This window comes from Oncorhynchus clarkii, unplaced genomic scaffold, assembly GCF_045791955.1.
Source record: "Oncorhynchus clarkii lewisi isolate Uvic-CL-2024 unplaced genomic scaffold, UVic_Ocla_1.0 unplaced_contig_3503_pilon_pilon, whole genome shotgun sequence".
NCBI lineage: Eukaryota > Metazoa > Chordata > Actinopteri > Salmoniformes > Salmonidae > Oncorhynchus > Oncorhynchus clarkii.
Window position 1 is genome coordinate 73,714 of NW_027261139.1, and position 21,287 is coordinate 95,000.

Here is a 21,287-nt window from a genome sequence, read left to right on the forward strand (position 1 = left end):
AAAGGACACCAGCAGTATGGTCTCAGGACAGCTCCCCTCCTAAAGGACACAAGCAGTATGGTCTCAGAACAGCTCCCCTCCTAAAGGACACCAGCAGTATGGTCTCAGAACAGCTCCCCTCCTAAAGGACACCAGCAGTATGGTCTCAGAACAGCTCCCCTCCTTTGTAAAGGACACCAGCAGTATGGTCTCAGAACAGCTCCCCTCCTAAAGGACACCAGCAGTATGGTCTCAGAACAGCTCCCCTCCTAAAGGACACAAGCAGTATGGTCTCAGAACAGCTCCCATCCAAAAGGACACCAGCAGTATGGTCTCAGAACAGCTCCCCTCCTAAAGGACACAAGCAGTATGGTCTCAGAACAGCTCCCCTCCTAAAGGACACCAGCAGTATGGTCTCAGAACAGCTCCCCACCTAAAGGACACCAGCAGTATGGTCTCAGATAGCTCCCCTCCTAAAGGACACCAGCAGTATGGTCTCAGAACAGCTCCCCTCCTTTGTAAAGGACACCAGCAGTATGGTCTCAGAACAGCTCCCCTCCTAAAGGACACAAGCAGTATGGTCTCAGAACAGCTCCCCTCCTAAAGGACACCAGCAGTATGGTCTCAGAACAGCTCCCCTCCTAAAGGACACAAGCAGTATGGTCTCAGAACAGCTCCCATCCAAAAGGACACCAGCAGTATGGTCTCAGAACAGCTCCCCTCCTAAAGGACACAAGCAGTATGGTCTCAGAACAGCTCCCCTCCTAAAGGACACCAGCAGTATGGTCTCAGAACAGCTCCCCACCTAAAGGACACCAGCAGTATGGTCTCAGAAAAGCTCCCCTCCTAAAGGACACCAGCAGTATGGTCTCAGAACAGCTCCCCTCCTTTGTAAAGGACACCAGCAGTATGGTCTCAGAACAGCTCCCCTCCTTTGTAAAGGACACCAGCAGTATGGTCTCAGAACAGCTCCCCTCCTAAAGGACACCAGCAGTATGGTCTCAGAACAGCTCCCCTCCTTTGTAAAGGACACCAGCAGAATGGTCTCAGAACAGCTCCCCTGCTTCGTAAAGGACACCAGCAGTATGGTCTCAGAACAGCTCCCCTCCTAAAGGACACCAGCAGTATGGTCTCAGAACAGCTCCCCTCCTTTGTAAAGGACACCAGCAGTATGGTCTCAGAACAGCTCCCCTCCTAAAGGACACCAGCAGTATGGTCTCAGAACAGCTCCCCTCCTTTGTAAAGGACACCAGCAGTATGGTCTCAGAACAGCTTCCCTCCTAGAGGACACCAGCATAATGGTCTCAGAACAGCTTACCTCCTTTGTAAAGGACACCAGTATTATGAACTATATTATTGAATCTCTTGATCCTCTCCCTGAGAATACTTTGTTAGTTACTTTTGATGTTGAGTCGTTATACACTAATATTCCACACGAGGGCGGTATTGAAGCTATGGAACATTTTCTTCTGCAACGTGACCCTAATGAACTACCTTCCAGTGCTGCATTATAACATTGGCTGAAACAGTACTCACACACAACTACTTCATGTTTCTAAATTATTTCTTTATTCAGACGAAGGGTACTGCTATGGGATCCCCCATGGCTCCTAACTATGTTAATTTGTATGTGGGTTACATGTAGAAACAGTCAATTTTCAATCCTTTCAAAAATGATTTCTTGCATAACATCATTATTTGGAAACGGTATATTGATGATATTTGTGTTCTATGGAGGAGTGATGCAAAACAGCTCCAGGCATTCCATGCTTTTCTTAACTCCTGTTCTGAGCATCTGAGATTTACTATGTAATCTGATACACGTCAAATCAGTTTCCTTGATCTTCTGATCTTGTGTGAAGATAATGTTCTAAACACTGATCTTTAAAGGAAACCTACAGATCGTAACAGTTTGTTGAGGGCTGATAGTTGTCACCCACTTCCCTTGAAACATGGTTTGGCCCTACAGCTAATTCTGTCGAATCAAAAGAATTTGTAAAAAAACAAATCCGATTTCGACAGAAATATGGCTGAGATGCAAAGAAAATTCAAGGAGAGGGGGTACAAAAATAGTCAGATTAATCACCCCGCAGTGTTTGTCTTTCTACCCTGATGAAGACAGCTGGTCTGTCGAAACATTGGACATAAATATTGTTGCATCTTGAGCTCCTAGAGTGCTCTTCAACTGTTCCGGTTCCCTAGCCAGCACCTCACCTAAATAGGTGTGCGTTTCTTTCGCCTCTAGACTAATAAGCATGCACCCAATAAGAAAATGAATGTAAAAACTGCTAAATCGATGAAGAATTGAAAAATTGTATGGTTGAGAGGAATGAGGCAAAAGGAATAGCAAATAAGTCTGGCTGCACAACCGATTGGCAAACGTTTTGCAAATGGAGGAATCATTTGACTAAACTGAATAAAAGAAGAAGAACATAAACTATGAAACACAGATAAATGACATAAAGAATGGCAGTAAAAAGCTTTGGAGCATCTTAAATTAGGGAAAAAAGGCAAACTCAGCTCCATCATTCAGTGAATCAGATGGCTCATTCATCACAAAACCAACTGATATTGCCAACTACTTTAATGATTTTTCATTGGCAAGATTAGCAAATTTAGGTATGACATGCCAGCAACAAATGCTGACACTTCGCATCCAAGTATATCTGACCAAATTATGGAAGACAAGAATTGTAATTTTGAATTCCTTAAAGTCAGCGTGGAAGAGGTAAAAAATTATTACATGCCACCGGGATCTGACAACGTGGATAGAAAATTACTAAGGATAATAGCGGACGATATTGCCACTCCTATTTGCCATATCTTCAATTTAAGCCTACTAGAGAGCTGTGCCCTCAGGTCTGGAGGGAAGCAAAAGTCATTCCACTAACCAAGAATAGTAAAGCCCCCTTTACTGGCTCAAATAGCCGACCAATCAGCCTGTTAACAACCCTTAGTAAACTTCTGGAAAAAATGGTGTTTGACCAGATACATTACAATGCTATGTCACAGTAAACAAATTGACAACAGACTTTCAACACGCTTATAGAAGGACATTCCACAAGCACAGCACTTACACAAATGACTGATGACTGGCTGAGAGAAATTGATGATAAAAAGATTGTGGAGGCTGTTTTGTTAGACTTCAGTGCGGATTTTGACATTATCGATCATAGTCTGCTGCTGGCAAAACGTTTTTGTTATGGCTTTACACCCCCTGCTATAATGTGGATAAAGAGTTACCTGTCTAACAGAACACAGAGGGTGTTTTTTAATGGAAGCCTCTCCAACATAATCCAGGTAGAATCAGGAATTCCCCAGGGCAGCTGTCTAGGCCCATTTACTTTTTTCAATCTTTACTAATGACATGCCACTGACTTTGAGTAAAGCCAGTGTGTCTATGTATGAGGATGACTCAACACTATACACGTCAGCTACTACAGCGACTGAAATGACTGCAACACTCAACAAAGAGCTGCAGTTAGTTTCAGAATGGGTAGTAAGGAATAAGTTAGTCCTACATATTTCTACAACTAAAAACATTGTATTTGGGATAAATCATTCACTAAACCCTAAACCTCAACTACATCTTGTAATAAATTATGTGGAAATTGAGCAAGTTGAGGTGACTAAACTGCTTGGAGTGACCCTGGATTTTAAACTGTCATGGTCAAAACATATTGATACAACAGTAGCTAAGATGGGGAGAAGTCTGTCCATAATTAAGTGCTGCTCTCCATTCTTAACAGCATTATTAACAAGGCAGGTCCTACAGGCCCTAGTTTTGTCGCACCTGGACTACTGTTCAGTTGTGTGGTCAGGTGCCACAAAAAAGGACTTAAATTACAATTGTCTCAGAACAGGGCAGCAAGGCTGGCCCTTAGATGTACACAGAGAGCTAATATTAATAATATGCATGTCAATCTCTCCTGGCTCAAAGTGGAGGAGAGATTGACTTCATCCCTACTTGTATTTATGAGAGGTATTGACATGTTGAATGCACTGAGCTGTCTGTTTGAACTACTGGGGCACAGCTTGGACACCCATGCATACCGCACAAGACAAGACACAAGAGGTCTCTTCACAGTCCCCAAGTCCAGAACAGACTGTGGGAGGCGCACAGCACTACATAGAGCCATGACTACATGGAACTCTATTCCACAGCACTACATAGAGCCATGACTACATGGAACTCTATTCCACATCAGGTTACTGATGCAGCAGTAGAATCACATTTAAAAAACAGATAAAAATACATCTTATGGAACAGCAGGGACTGTGAAGCAACACAAACATAATTTGAAGAATCCACACACATACACATGTATGTAGTACTGTAGATATGTGGTAGTGGTGGAGTAGGGGCCTGAGGGACTTGGCAGCAGGTAATGGGGATCCATAATAAATACAAATCTTTCCCCCTGTCTTAACTAGTGGATCAGAGTGCAATCTCCTTCCACAGACTTCATACTGCTCTCCTTTTAACATTACCTCTATAATGTTGTCCTGTTCTCTATAATGTTGTCCTGTTCTCTATAATGTTGTCCTGTTCTCTATAATGTTGTCCTGTTCTCTATAATGTTGTCCTGTTCTCTATAATGTTGTCCTTTTCTCTATAATGTAATGTTGTCCTGTTCTCTATAATGTAATGTTGTCCTGTTCTCTATAATGTTGTCCTGTTCTCAATAATGTTGTCCTGTTCTCTATAATGTTGTCCTGTTCTCTATAATGTTGTCCTGTTCTCTATAATGTTGTCCTGTTCTCTATAATGTTGTCCTTTTCTCTATAATGTAATGTTGTCCTGTCCTCTATAATGTATTGTTGTCCTGTTCTCTATAATGTTGTCCTGTCCTCTATAATGTAATGTTGTCCTGTTCTCTATAATGTTGTCCTGTTCTCTATAATGTTGTCCTGTTCTCTATAATGTTGTCCTGTTCTCTATAATGTTGTCCTGTTCTCTATAATGTTGTCCTGTTCTCTATAATGTTGTCCTGTTCTCTATAATGTTGTCCTTTTCTCTATAATGTAATGTTGTCCTGTTCTCTATAATGTAATGTTGTCCTGTTCTCTATAATGTTGTCCTGTTCTCAATAATGTTGTCCTGTTCTCTATAATGTTGTCCTGTTCTCTATAATGTTGTCCTGTTCTCTATAATGTTGTCCTTTTCTCTATAATGTAATGTTGTCCTGTCCTCTATAATGTATTGTTGTCCTGTTCTCTATAATGTTGTCCTGTCCTCTATAATGTAATGTTGTCCTGTTCTCTATAATGTTGTCCTGTTCTCTATAATGTATTGTTGTCCTGTTCTCTATAATGTTGTCATGTCCTCTATAATGTTGTCCTGTTCTCTATAATGTAATGTTGTCCTGTCCTCTATAATGTAATGTTGTCCTGTCCTCTATAATGTTGTCCTGTTCTCTATAATGTAATGTTGTCCTGTCCTCTATAATGTAATGTTGTCCTGTCCTCTATAATGTTGTCCTGTTCTCTATAATGTTGTCCTGTTCTCTATAATGTAATGTTGTCCTGTTCTCTATAATGTTGTCCTGTTCTCTAAAATGTTGTCCTGTTCTCTATAATGTTGTCCTGTTCTCTATAATGTATTGTTGTCCTGTTCTCTATAATGTTGTCCTGTCCTCAATAATGTTGTCCTGTTCTCTATAATGTAATGTTGTCCTGTTCTCTATAATGTTGTCCTGTTCTCTATAATGTTGTCCTGTTGTCTATAATGTTGTCCTGTTCTCTATAATGTAATGTTGTCCTGTTCTCTATAATGTAATGTTGTCCTGTTCTCTATAATGTTGTCCTGTTCTCTATAATGTAATGTTGTCCTGTTCTCTATAATGTTGTCCTGTTCTCTATAATGTAATGTTGTCCTGTTCCCTAGAATGTTGTCCTGTTCTCTATAATGTGATGTTGTCCTGTTCTCTATAATGTTGTCCTGTTCTCTATAATGTTGTCCTGTTCTCTATAATGTTTTCCTGTTCTCTATAATGTAATGTTGTCCTGTCCTCTATAATGTTGTCCTGTTCTCTAAAATGTAATGTTGTCCTGTTCTCTATAATGTTGTCCTGTTCTCTATAATGTAATGTTGTCCTGTTCTCTATAATGTATTGTTGTCCTGTTCTCTATAATGTTGTCCTGTCCTCTATAATGTAATGTTGTCCTGTTCTCTATAATGTTGTCCTGTTCTCTATAATGTAATGTTGTCCTGTTCTCTATAATGTTGTCCTGTTCTCTACAATGTATTGTTGTCCTGTTCTCTATAATGTTGTCCTGTTCTCTATAATGTAATGTTGTCCTGTTCTCTATAATGTTGTCCTGTTCTCTATAATGTAATGTTTTCCTGTTCTCTATAACGTAATGTTGTCCTGTTCTCTATAATGTTGTCCTGTCCTCTATAATGTAATGTTGTCCTGTTCTCTATAATGTATTGTTGTAATGTTCTCTATAATGTTGTCCTGTTCTCTATAATGTAATGTTGTCCTGTTCTCTATAATGTTGTCCTGTTCTCTATAATGTAATGTTGTCCTGTTCTCTATAATGTAATGTTGTCCTGTTCTCTATAATGTAATGTTGTCCTGTTCTCTATAATGTTGTCCTGTTCTCTATAATGTTGTCCTGTTCTCTATTATGTAATGTTGTCCTGTTCTCTATAATGTAATGTTGTCTTGTTCTCTATAATGTTGTTCTGTCCTCTATAATGTAATATTGTCCTGTTCTCTATAATGTAATGTTGTCCTGTTCTCTATAATGTTGTCCTGTCCTCTATAATGTAATGGTGTCCTGTTCTCTATAATGTAATGTTGTCCTGTTCTCTATAATGTAATGTTGTCTTGTTCTCTATAATGTTGTCCTGTCCTCTATAATGTAATGTTGTCCTGTTCTCTATAATGTAATGTTGTCTTGTTCTCTATAATGTTGTCTTGTCCTCTATAATGTAATGTTGTTCTGTTCTCTATAATGTTGTCCTGTTCTCTATAATGGAATGTTGTCCTGTCCTCTATAATGTAATATTGTCCTGTTCTCTATAATGTAATGTTGTCTTGTCCTCTATAACGTAATGTTGTCCTGTTCTCTATAATGTAATGTTGTCCTGTTCTCTATAATGTAATGTTGTCCTGTTCTCTATAATGTTGTCCTGTTCTCTATAATGTAATGTTGTCCTGTTCTCTATAATGTTGTCCTGTTCTCTATAATGTAATGTTGTCCTGTTCCCTAGAATGTTGTCCTGTTCTCTATAATGTGATGTTGTCCTGTTCTCTATAATGTTGTCCTGTTCTCTATAATGTTGTCCTGTTCTCTATAATGTTTTCCTGTTCTCTATAATGTAATGTTGTCCTGTCCTCTATAATGTTGTCCTGTTCTCTAAAATGTAATGTTGTCCTGTTCTCTAAAATGTAATGTTGTCCTGTTCTCTATAATGTTGTCCTGTTCTCTATAATGTAATGTTGTCCTGTTCTCTATAATGTTGTCCTGTTCTCTACAATGTATTGTTGTCCTGTTCTCTATAATGTTGTCCTGTTCTCTATAATGTAATGTTGTCCTGTTCTCTATAATGTTGTCCTGTTCTCTATAATGTAATGTTTTCCTGTTCTCTATAACGTAATGTTGTCCTGTTCTCTATAATGTTGTCCTGTCCTCTATAATGTAATGTTGTCCTGTTCTCTATAATGTATTGTTGTAATGTTCTCTATAATGTTGTCCTGTTCTCTATAATGTAATGTTGTCCTGTTCTCTATAATGTTGTCCTGTTCTCTATAATGTAATGTTGTCCTGTTCTCTATAATGTAATGTTGTCCTGTTCTCTATAATGTAATGTTGTCCTGTTCTCTATAATGTTGTCCTGTTCTCTATAATGTTGTCCTGTTCTCTATTATGTAATGTTGTCCTGTTCTCTATAATGTAATGTTGTCTTGTTCTCTATAATGTTGTCCTGTCCTCTATAATGTAATATTGTCCTGTTCTCTATAATGTAATGTTGTCCTGTTCTCTATAATGTTGTCCTGTCCTCTATAATGTAATGGTGTCCTGTTCTCTATAATGTAATGTTGTCCTGTTCTCTATAATGTAATGTTGTCTTGTTCTCTATAATGTTGTCCTGTCCTCTATAATGTAATGTTGTCCTGTTCTCTATAATGTAATGTTGTCTTGTTCTCTATAATGTTGTCTTGTCCTCTATAATGTAATGTTGTTCTGTTCTCTATAATGTTGTCCTGTTCTCTATAATGGAATGTTGTCCTGTCCTCTATAATGTAATGTTGTCTTGTCCTCTATAACGTAATGTTGTCCTGTTCTCTATAATGTTGTCCTGTTCTCTATAATGGAATGTTGTCCTGTCCTCTATAATGTAATGTTGTCTTGTCCTCTATAATGTAATGTTGTCCTGTTCTCTATAATGTTGTCCTGTTCTCTATAATGTAATGTTGTCCTGTTCTCTATAATGTGGTCCTGTTCTCTATAATGTAATGTTGACCTGTCCTCTATAATGTAATGTTGTCCTGTCCTCTATAATGTAATGTTGTCCTGTCCTCTATAATTTTTGTCCTGTTATTTATAATGTAATGTTGTCTTGTTCTCTATCTTTAACATGTGAGTCTAGAAGCCACTGGTGGCTCTATCCTCCTGGCAGGAACTAATGGGGATCCATAATAAACCCCAGGGAGAGTAGCTGCTGACTTGGCAGGAACTAATGGGGATCCATAATAAACCCCAGGAAGAGTAGCTGCTGCCTTGGCAGGAACGAATGGGGATCCATAATAAACCCCAGGAAGAGTAGCTGCTGTCTTGGCAGGAACTAATGTAGATCCATAATAAATCAACTAGCTGTTATGCTTACAAACAAAACATAAGCTACACAAGGAACGTCTGATTACCAAGGACCAAAACATAACTTTTAGCCTAAAGGTTCATTTACAGTATGTAGCCACTATGGTAAGGACTATTTGGTCTGAACAATCAGAATCCATGTTTCAAGATTGTTTTGATCACGTGGACTAGGAAAAGTTCCGGGTCACCTCTGAGAATAACATTGATGTGTACAATGACTCAGTGAGACTGGGTTCATCGGGAAGTGTATAGAGGATGTTGTTCCCACGGTGACTGGGTTCATCAGGAAGTGGATAGAGGATGTTGTTCCCACTGTGACGGGGTTCATCAGGAAGTGGATAGAGGATGTTGTTCCCACTGTGACGGGGTTCATCAGGAAGTGGATAGAGGATGTTGTTCCTACTGTGACTGGGTTCATCAGGAAGTGGATAGAGGATGTTGTTCCCACTGTGACGGGGTTCATCAGGAAGTGTATAGAGGATGTTGTTCCCACTGTGACTGGGTTCATCAGGAAGTGGATAGAGGGTGTTGTTCCCACTGTGATGATTAGATCTTATCCAAACCAAAAACCCTGGAAAGATGGCAGCATTTGAGGAAAACTGAAAGCGCGAACCAACGCACAGCAACGTGACTGGGAACATGGACTTGAACGAACAGATCAGCTGTGCGGTACCCTCTCCTCCCTCTACGGGACCCAGGTATCAGTAGTTCCAAAAGGCAATCAGAGAGTCAAAACGACAATACAGGGACAAAGTGGAGTCGCAATTCAACGGCTCAGACACGAGACACGTGGCAGGGACTCCAGACAATCACGGATTATAAAGAGAAAGACAGCCACGTCGCGAACACCAACGGTCCCAGACGAGCTAAACACCTTCTCCGCCCGCTTCGAGGGAAAACCTCATTGTGCCGTCGATGTGGGCCCCCCCGACGCTTACAAGTACTGTGTGTTCTCGTTCTCCATCATTTAAAGGTGTTAACCCTAGCAAGGCTAGCGGCCCAGACAGTATCCCAAGCCACAGCCTCAGAGCAGCAGACCAGCTGGCTGTAGTATTTATATTAAATCTCTCCCTGTCCCAGTCTACTGCTGTCCTTCAAGATGGCGGCAGGGTAGCCTAGTGGTTAGAGCATTGGATTAATAACCGAAAGGTTGCAAGTTCAAATTACTATCGACCCGTAGCACTCACTTCTTTCATCATGAAGTGCTTTGAGAGACTAGTTAAGGATCATATCACCTCTCACCTTATCCAGAAACCCTTGACCCACTCCAATTTGCATACCACCCCAACAGATCCACAGATGAAGCAATCTCTAACTCCACACTGCCTACACGAGAATACTGTTCATTGACTACTGCTCAGCTTTCGACATCATGATGTTATGACTAAGCTGTCCCTGGGACGTACCACTTCCCTCTGCCCCCAGGTGGTAAGGGTCGGCAAAAACACAGCCCCTCAGGGGCGCATACTTAATCTCTTCCTGTACTCCCTGTTCACCCACGACACCAACACCATCATTACATTTTCTGATTACCAACAGCGATGACACATCCTATAGGGAGGAGGTCAGAGACAGTGTGGTCCTAGTTGGGACTGCCTGTCCACTACGCTGCTAGTTGGGACTGCCCCTACGCTGCTAGTTGGGAATGCCTGTCCACTACATTGCTAGTTGGGACTGCATGTCCACTACTCTGATAGTTGGGACTGCCTGTTCACTACGCTGCTAGTTGGGACTTCCTGTCCCCTACGCTGCTAGTTGGGACTGCCTGTCCACTACGCTGCTAGTTGGGACTGTCCACTACGCTGCTAGTTGGGACTGCCCCTACGCTGCTAGTTGGGACTGCCTGTCCACTACACTGCTAGTTGGGACTGTCTGTCCACTACACTGCTAGTTGGGACTGCCTGTCCACTACGCTGATAGTTGGGACTGCCTGTCCACTACGCTGCTAGTTGGGACTGCCTGTCCACTACGCTGCTAGTTGGGACTGCCTGTCCACTACGCTGCTAGTTGGGACTGCCTGTCCACTACGCTGCTAGTTGGGACTGCCCTTACGCTGCTAGTTGGGACTGCCCGTTCACTACGCTGCTAGTTGGGACTGCCTGTCCACTACACTGCTAGTTGGGACTGCCCCTACACTGCTAGTTGGGACTGCCTGTCCCCTACGCTGCTAGTTGGGACTGCTTGTCCACTACGCTGCTAGTTGGGACTGTCCCCTACGCTGCTAGTTGGGACTGTCCCCTACGCTGATAGTTGGGACTGTCCCCTACGCTGATAGTTGGGACTGCCTGTCCACTACACTGATAGTTGGAACTGCCTGTCCCCTACACAGCTAGTTGGGACTGTCCACTACACTGATAGTTGGGACTGCCTGTCCACTACACTGATAGTTGGGACTGCCTGTCCACTACACTGATAGTTGGGACTGCCTGTCCCCTACACAGCTAGTTGGGACTGTCCACTACACTGCTAGTTGGGACTGTCCACTATGCTGCTAGTTGGGACTGCCTGTCCACTACGCTGCTAGTTGGGACTGCCTGTCCCCTACACAGCTAGTTGGGACTGTCCACTACACTGATAGTTGGGACTGCCTGTCCACTACACTGATAGTTGGGACTGCCTGACCACTACACTGATAGTTGGGACTGCCTGTCCCCTACACAGCTAGTTGGGACTGTCCACTACACTGCTAGTTGGGACTGTCCACTATGCTGCTAGTTGGGACTGCCTGTCCACTACACTGATAGTTGGGACTGTCCACTACGCTGCTAGTTGGGACTGCCTGTCCACTACGCTGCTAGTTGGGACTGTCCACTACACTGATAGTTGGGACTGTCCACTACGCTGCTAGATGGGACTGCCTGTCCACTACACTGCTAGTTGGGACTGTCCACTACACTGATAGTTGGGACTGCCTGTCCACTACGCTGATAGTTGGGACTGTCCACTACGCTGCTAGTTGGGACTGCCTGTCCACTACGCTGCTAGTTGGGACTGCCTGTCCACTACGCTGCTAGTTGGGACTGCCTGTCCACTACACTGCTAGTTGGGACTGTCCACTACGCTGCTAGTTGGGACTGCCTGTCCACTACACATGATAGTTGGGACTGTCCACTACGCTGCTAGTTGGGACTGCCTGTCCCTTATACCTCTGATGGGGACTTTCTGTCTTCAGTCCAGCAACATAACAACATCACATAGCCCACTGGACAATTATGACATCAGCAAGCAGGGAAAGAAGGAGCCTGATTTTCTTTTTTTGAGACCTGGTTGAAAGCAAATATTGTGATGTGGTTGAACTGCCCTGGGTGGAATCAGGAGGAACAGAACAAACATCCCCCAGCATGACTGTAAATAACAACAACAACAACATAAATAAATAACAACATCTCAACCCTAACAGGGTTCAATAATTCCAGGACCAGAGGGGAGGTGAGGAGGGGGGATGGAATGTAAAACGTGCCAGGAGGATACAGAGTTGATATCCTGTCTACTACAACAGTGAGTTGGAGAGAGAGAGAGCGAGAGAGAGAGAGAGAGAGAGAGAGAGAGAGACAGAGAGAGACACACAGAGAGAGACACACAGAGAGAGACACACACACAGAGAGACACACACAGAAAGAGACACACACACAGAGAGACACACAGAGAGAGAGAGACACACAAAGAGGGACACAGAGAGACACACAGAGAGAAAGATCTGGAGATAAAATCTCCCTGGGATTGTGTAGAGAGGAGAGGATGGCAGAATAAATGTGTGAGCACAGCCCACTGAGGGCATTTTAACAAGCCGCTCTAGTACCCTCATTAAGCTGTCCAAGACACCCAACCTATCGCTAATGGTATGGCTGCCTAACGCATCACATTATCTACGTCCAAATGTAGTGCATTAATCTGGGCAGAAGTAGTGCGCTCTAAAGGAAATAGGTTACCATTTTGGGACGTGGCCATGACCTATGCCTGCCTACTATGTAAGTATTCCATTATGTGTGGACACACAGGGTCACAAAGCACGAGTGCACATTGTTTTTTCAGCAAGAAGTCAATCAATGCCATCATTCCTAACATCAAGTAACCTCTAATCATTGTACGACAACACAGTTAGACAGCTACTTATATAACACAGCTACAACGGTTACCTCCACCCCACTTCCAGAAGTGTCTCTCCACATGTATATTACCCCAGCCTAGGAATCCTGTCCCTAACTGCAAGCTCTGAAACGTCCCTCCATGTTTATCTCACAGAGATATACGCTTTTTATTAAGAGAATCCATTCTATTCCTATAGTTCTATTCCATTATATTCCTATAGTATTATTCCATTATATTCCTATAGTTCTATTCTATTCTATTCCCATAGTTTTATTCCATTCTATTCCTATAGTATTATTCCATTCTATTCCCATAGTTTTATTCCATTCTATTCCTATAGTATTATTCCATTCTATTCCTATAGTTTTATTCCATTCTATTCCTATAGTTTTATTCCATTCTATTCCTATAGTTTTATTCCATTCTATTCCTATAGTATTATTCCATTCTATTCCTATAGTTTTATTTCATTCTATTCCTATAGTTTTATTCCATTCTATTCCATTCTATTCCTATAGTTTTATTCCATTCTATTCTTATAGTTTTATTCCATTATATTCCTATAGTATTATTCCATTTTATTCCTATAGTTTAGGGGAGGAGCCTATAGTTTTATTCCATTCTATTCCTATAGTATTATTCCATTCTATTCCTATAGTATTATTCCATTCTATTCCTATAGTTTTATTCCATTCTATTCCTATAGTTTTATTCCATTCTATTCCTATAGTTTTATTCCATTCTATTCCAATAGTATTATTCCATTATATTCCTATAGTATTATTCCATTCTATTCCTATAGTATTATTCCATTCTATTCCTATAGTTTAGGGGAGGAGCCTATAGTTTTATTCCATTCTATTCCTATAATTGTATTCCATTCTATTCCTATAGTATTATTCCATTCTATTCCTATAGTATTATTCCATTCTATTCCTATAGTTTAGGGGAGGAGCCTATAGTTTTATTCCATCCTATTCCTATAGTATTATTCCATTCTATTCCTATAGTTTAGGGGAGGAGCCTATAGTTTTATTCCATTCTATTCCTATAGTTTTATTCCATTCTATTCCTATAGTTTTATTCCATTCTATTCCTATAGTATTATTCCATTCTATTCCTATAGTTTTATTCCATTCTATTCCTATAGTTTTATTCCATTCTATTCCTATAGTTTTATTCCATTCTATTCCTATAGTATTATTCCATTCTATTCCTATAGTTTTATTCCATTCTCCATTCTATTCCTATAGTATTATTCCATTCTATTCCTATAGTTTTATTCCATTCTATTCTTTTAGTTTTATTCCATTCTATTCCATTCTATTCCTATAGTTTTATTCCATTCTATTCCTATAGTATTATTCCATTCTATTCCTATAGTTTTATTCCATTCTATTCCTATAGTATTATTCCATTCTATTCCTATAGTTTTATTCCATTCTATTCTTTTAGTTTTATTCCATTCTATTCCATTCTATTCCTATAGTATTATTCCATTCTATTCCTATAGTTTTATTCCATTCTATTCTTTTAGTTTTATTCCATTCTATTCCTATAGTTTTATTCCATTCTATTCCTATAGTAATATTCCATTCTATTCCTATAGTTTTATTCCATTCTCCATTCTATTCCTATAGTTTTATTCCATTCTATTCTTATAGTTTTATTCCATTCTATTCCATTCTATTCCTATAGTATTATTCCATTCTATTCCTATAGTTTTATTCCAATCTATTCCTATAGTATTATTCCATTCTATTCCTATAGTATTATTCCATTCTATTCATATAGTATTATTCCATTCTATTCCTATAGTTTTATTCCATTCTATTCCTATAGTTTTATTCCATTCTATTCCATTCTATTCCTATGGTTTTATTCCATTCTATTCCTATAGTTTTATTCCATTCTATTCCCATAGTTTGATTCCATTCTATTCCTATAGTATTATTCCATTCTATTCCTATATTATTATTCCATTCTATTCCTATAGTAATATTCCATTCTATTCCTATAGTTTTATTCCATTTTCCATTCTATTCCTATAGTTTTCTTCCATTCTATTCCTATAGTTTTATTCCATTATATTCCTATAGTTTTATTCCATTCTATTCCTATAGTTTTATTCCATTCTATTCCTATAGTTTTATTCTATTCTATTCCTATAGCATTATTCCATTCTATTCCTATAGCATTATTCCATTCTATTCCATTCTATTCCTATAGTTTAGGGGAGGAGCCTATAGTTTTATTCCATTCTATTCCTATAGCATTATTCCATTCTATTCCTATAGTATTATTCCATTCTATTCCTATAGTATTATTCCATTCTATTCCTATAGTATTATTCAATTATATTCCTATAGTTTTATTCCATTCTATTTCTATGGTGTTTCCCCTACCTTGGAGTCTTCTCTGTAAAGGTATATCTGAAGAATCCTTCCATAGCTAACCCCTGCTGCCTAGCAGTCTAGCAGTGTTCTGCCCACCAGCGGCTCTGAAGAGGTCTCTCTGTCTGTGTATCCCAGCCAGCTGTAACAGCAGCAGCAGCAGCTCTCTCTCTCTCCATGTAAACTCTGCAGCTCTGAAGAGTCTCTGGACGTGTATCTAACCTCTATCTGTAGCTGCTCTGAAGCGCTCTGTCTCTGTCTGTGTCTATACCACCCGGATGTATATGTACAGTATCTAATGGCTGTATAGAGGACGAGCAGCCTCTCTCTACCAAACCTACTGGACATGTTGACCTCTAGCCACGTTTTTCACCAGCAACCTTTGACCTCTGTTCTGTTTTGCCGCCACCGGCGAGCGTGCTCACAGACGTCAATGGAAGTGCCTGACGACAATCTGTGGCACCACCTGCCAACTCTCCCCCTCCCCCTCCTCTCTCTCCCCCCACGCTCCCGCTCTCTCTCTCCTTCCCCCTCTTTCTCTCTCTCTCCCTCCCCCTCTTTCTCTCTCTCTCCCTCCCCCTCTTTCTCTCTCTCCCTCCCCCTCTTTCTCTCTCTCTCTCTCTCTCTCCCTCTCTCTCTTTATCCCCCTCTCATTCTCTCCCCCCCTTCTCTCCATCCATCTCTGTATCTCTCTCCCGCTATACCACTCCCCCTCCCCTACCCCAATCCCTGTTTGGGATAATTGTGTGTTTGTTTTGCCTGCCTTCAATTACAGTTGAGCAATAATGAAGAAATATCCATCACTGTAGGCTACACAGAGAGAGAGGGGAGGAGCCATCTAGCTAGTCCTGCCTGCCTCCATCACTGAGACTACACAGAGAGAGGGGAGGAGCCTTCTAGCTAGTCCTGCCCCCCTCCATCACTGTAGGCTACACAGAGAGAGAGGGGAGGAGCCATCTAGCTATTCCTGCCTGTCTCCATCACTGTAAGCTAGAGAGAGAGAGAGGGGAGGAGCCATCTAGCTAGTCCTGCCCCCCTCCTTCACTGTAGGCAAGAGCGAGAGGGGAGGAGCCATTTGGCTAGTCCTGCCTGCCTCCATCACTGTAGGCTACACAGAGAGAGAGGGGAGGAGCCTGAGTAGCGAGCCCTGTGTGGCGCCTTGTGGTCGGATGCCGAGCATTTGCCATACCAAGCGGTGATGCAACCATGCTCTCGATGGTGCAGCTGTAGAACATTTTGAGGATCTGAGGACCCATGCCAAATCTTTTCAGGCTCCTGAGGCGGATTAGGCTTTGTAGTGCCCTCTTCACGACTGTCTTGGTATGTTTCGACCATGATCGGTCCTTAGTGATGTGGACACCAAAGAACGAAGCTCTCAACCTGCCCCACTACAGCTCCGTAGATGTGAATGGGCGCGTGCTCTGAACTCCTATTCCTGTAGTTCACCGTCTGCTTCGTTGTCTTGCTCACATTGAGGGAGAGGTTGTTGTCCTGGCACCACACTGGGACTAAGCACGCACCCCTGAGGGGCCCCCGTGTTGAGGCTCAGCATGGCTGATGTGTTGTTGCCTACCCTCACCATCTGGGGGCAGCCCTTCAGGAAGTCCAAAATCCAGTTGCAGAGGGAGGTGTTCAGTCCCAGGGTCCCCGACTTGGTGATGAGCTTTGTGGGCACTATGGTGTTGAACGCTGAGCTGTAGTCAACGAACAGCATTCTCACATAGGTGTTCCTTTTGTCCAGGTGGGAAAGGGCAGTGTGGAGTTCAATGGAGATTGCGTCATCTGTGGATCTGTTGGGACGGTACGTGAATTGGAGTGGGTCCAGGGTGTCTGGGATGATGGTGTTGATGTGTGTCATTACCAGCCTTTCAAATCATTTCATGGCTACAGATGTGAGTGTTACGGGGCTGTAGTCATTTAGGCAGGTTACCTTGGTGTTCTTGGGCACAGAGACTATAGTGGTCTGCTTGAAACACGCAGGTATTAGAGACTGGGTCAGGGAGAGGTTGAAGTGAAGAAACATGCCAGCTGGTCAACGCATGCTCTGAGTATGCATTGTGGTAATCCGTCTGGCCCTGTAGCCTTGTGAATGTTGACCTGTTTAAAGGTCTTACTCACATCAGCTACGGAGAGCGTGATCACACAGTCGTTGGGAAAGCTGGATCTTATGCATGGTTCAGTATAGCTTGCCTCAAAGCGAGCATAGAAGGGATTTAACTTTCTTATAAGCATCTGGATTAGCGTCCCGCTCCTGTAAAGCGGCAGCTCTACACCTCAGTGTGGATATTGCATGTAATCCATGGCTTCTGGTTGGGATATGTACGTACGGTCACTGTGGGGACAACGTCGTCGATGCACTTATTAATGAAGCTGGGGATTGATGTGGTGTACGCCTCAATCCCATCAGATGAATCACGGAACCTATTCCAGTTTGTGCGAAACAGCCCTGTAGTTTAGCATCCTCTTCATGACACAATCATCAGTCTGTCTTGAGTGTAACACAGTTATCAGTCTGTCTTGAGTGTAACACAGTTATCATTCTGTCTTGAGTGTAACACAGTTATCGGTCTGTATTGAGTGTAACACAGTCATCATTCTGTCTTGAGTGTAACACAGTCATCATTCTGTCTTGAGTGTAACACAGTCATCATTCTGTCTTGAGTGTAACACAGGCATCAGTCTGTCTTGAGTGTAACACAGTCATCAGTCTCTCTTGAGTGTAACACAGTTATCAGTCTGTCTTGAGTGTTTAGAAGTTTAGAAGTGATGAAAATCGCTGGCACCACAACTCTCGCTCTCTCTCTCCCACCCTCTCTTTCTCTAGCTCTCTCTCCTTTCTCCTCTCTCTCTATCTTGCTCTCTCCCCCTCTCTCCTCTCTCTCAGAAGTTTACAATATGCAATAGGCCTATACTGAGAAAGTGATTGCAGGTTAATGTGTAAAATTATCTTTAGTTTAACGTGTAAAATGATCTATAGTTTAATGTGTCAAATACAAAGATGCACTTAGTCTGGTAATAGTTCTGACTCACCTCATCATTATTACATGTGTGTGTGTGTGTGTGTGTGTGTGTGTGTGTGTGTGTGTGTGTGTGTGTGTGTGTGTGTGTGTGTGTTACGAGCCACAGTATTGTGTATATTTCACAGCTGTTTATACGGTACAATGATTCTCTACACTATACTTCCTTGTTTTGTCATGAACTGAAATTAGGGGAACTATTAGGATTTTATCAACCAGGAAATGGTGGAGCGGTTTCAGGATAGTGCAGCTTTCAATGTTCATATAGAAAGAACGATGTACAACTTGAAGTGAAGTGAAGGACATACATTTCTATGGTGTAAAAAGTATAATTATTGATCGTGAACACAGTATAATTATTGATCGTGAACACAGTATAATTATTGATCTTGAACATAGTATAATTATTGATCGTGAACATAGTATAATTATTGATCGTGAACACAGTATAATTATTGATCTTGAACATAGTATAATTATTGATCGTGAACACAGTATAATTATTGATCATGAACACAGTGTAATTATTGATCTTGAACATAGTATAATTATTGATCGTGAACACAGTATAATTATTGATCGTGAACACAGTATAATTATTAATCGTGAACACAGTATAATTCTTGATCGTGAACATAGTATAATTATTGATCGTGAACACAGTATAATTATTGATCGTGAACACAGTATATAAAAGATGACGTATCCAGCTTTAGTAAAAGAAGGTTTCGGTGTTTTACTGTTTTGCTTTCTTTCAGTCTGTTGAAGAAGGTAGGCTACATGACTGACATATATGTTTGGTAATAATAGGTATTACTATAAGTAATGGACATAAAGAATAATCTACATTTAAAAACAAATCGAGGCTGTATAAAACTAATGGGTTTCATAGTATAGGATCAATTCCCTCTGTTTCTTTAGTTCCTTTAGTCTGTTGGCTGCAGAAAGGCCAAAGAAGACTGGAGGGCAGGAGAGAAGACTGTGTGTGCGCGCACGCGTGTGTGTGTGTGTGTGTGTGTGTGTGGAGAGAGGAGACAGAACCACAGCAGAGGAACCAACTGACTAACGAGAGAGCTGGGAGTTATTTATTGTTATTATTGAAGTACCTCTCTTTCGTATCGTCTGAGATTCCTAAAGATTGGAAAGCTGCCACGGTCATCCCCCTCTTCAAAGGGGGAGACACTCTAGACCCAAACTGTTACAGACCTATATTCATCCTGCCCTGGCATTATAAAGTATTCGAAAGCCAAGTGAACAAACAGATCATCGACCATCTCGAATCCCACCGTACCTTCACCGCTATACAATCCGGTTTCCGAGCTGGTCATGGGTGAACCTCAGCCACGCTCAAGGTCCTAAATGACATCATAACCGCCATAAATAAGAGACAGTACTGCGCAGCCGTCTTCATCGACCTGGCCAAGGCTTTTGACTCTGTCAATCACTGTATTCTTATCGGCAGACTCAACAGCCTTGGTTTCTCAAATGACTGCCTTGCCCGGTTCACCAACTACTTCGTAGACAGAGTTCAGTGTGTCAAATCGGAGGGCCTGTTGTCCGGACCTCTGGCAGTCTCTATGGGGGTGCCACATGGTTCAATTCTCGGAACGACTCTTTTCTCTGTGTATATCAATGATGTCGCTCTTGCTGCTGGTGATTCTCTGATCCACCTCTACGCAGACGACACCATTCTGTATTCATCTGGCCCTTCTTTGGACACTGTGTTAACTAACCTCCAAAACGAGCTTCAATGCCATACAACACTCCTTCCGTGACCTCCAACTGCTCTTAAACACTAGTAAAACTAAATGCATGCTCTTCAACCGATCGCTGCCCGCTCCCGCCCGCCCGACTAGCATCACTACTCTGGACGGTTCTGACTTAGAATATGTGGATAACTATAAATACCTAGGTGTCTGGCTAAACTGTAAACTCTCCTTCCAGACTCACATTAAGCATCTCCAATCCAAATTTAAATCTAGAATCGGCTTCCTATTTCACATCAAAACCTCCTTCACTCATGCTGCCAAACATACCTTGGTAAAACTGACTATCCTACCAATCCTTGACTGCAGTGATGTCATTTACAAAATAGCCTCCAACAATCTACTCAAAAAATTGGATGCAGTCTATCACAGTGCCATCCGTTTTGTCACCAAAGCCAAATTGACTACCATATACTACCCACCACTGTGACCTGTATGCTCTCGTTGGCTGGCCCTCGCTACTTATTAGCCGCCAAACCCACTGGCTCCAGGTCATCTATAAGTCTTTGCTAGGTAAAGCTCCGCCTTATCTCAGCTCACTGGTCACCATAGCAACACCCCCCCCCGTAGCACGCGCTCCACCAGGTATTATTCACTGGTCACCCCCAAAGCCAACACCTACTTTAGCCGCCTTTCCTTCCAGTTCTCTGCTGCCAATGACTGGAACGAATTGCAAAAATCACTGAAGTTGGGAGACTTATCTCCCTCAATAACTTTAAGCATCAGCTGTCTGAGCAGCATCCCCGATCGCTGCAGATGTACACAGCCCATCTGTAAATAGCACATCCAACTACCTCATCCCCATATTTTTTTTCTGCTCTTTTGCACACCAGTATTTCTACTTGCACATCCTCATCTGCACATCTATCACTCCAGTGTTAATCTGCTAAATTGTGATTACTTCGACACTATTGGCCTATTTATTGCCTTACCTCCTTACTCCATTTGCACACACTGTATATAGACTTTCTATTGTGTTATTGACTGTACGTTTGTTTATTCCATGTGTAACTTTGTGTTGTTGTTTTTGTCATACTGCTTTGCTTTATCTTAGCCAGGTCGCAGTTGTAAATGAGAACTTGTTCCCAATTGGCCTACCTGGTTAAATATATTCATATTTTTGGAAGTAGTGATGTTCTGAAGCACAAATTTTCACATAACATGGCAGAATGAATTAGACAGTTTCTTGGGCTGTAGATAGGTACAAATGCACC

The 21,287-nt window shown here is 41.7% G+C and overlaps 1 protein-coding gene across 1 annotated transcript in view; it reads right to left on the minus strand.

Moving 5' to 3' along the window:
* LOC139405201 (synaptotagmin-7-like) overlaps window positions 1-21,287 on the minus strand; it is a 117,588-nt gene that overhangs the window by 37,853 nt on the left and 58,448 nt on the right. The window lies entirely within an intron of this gene.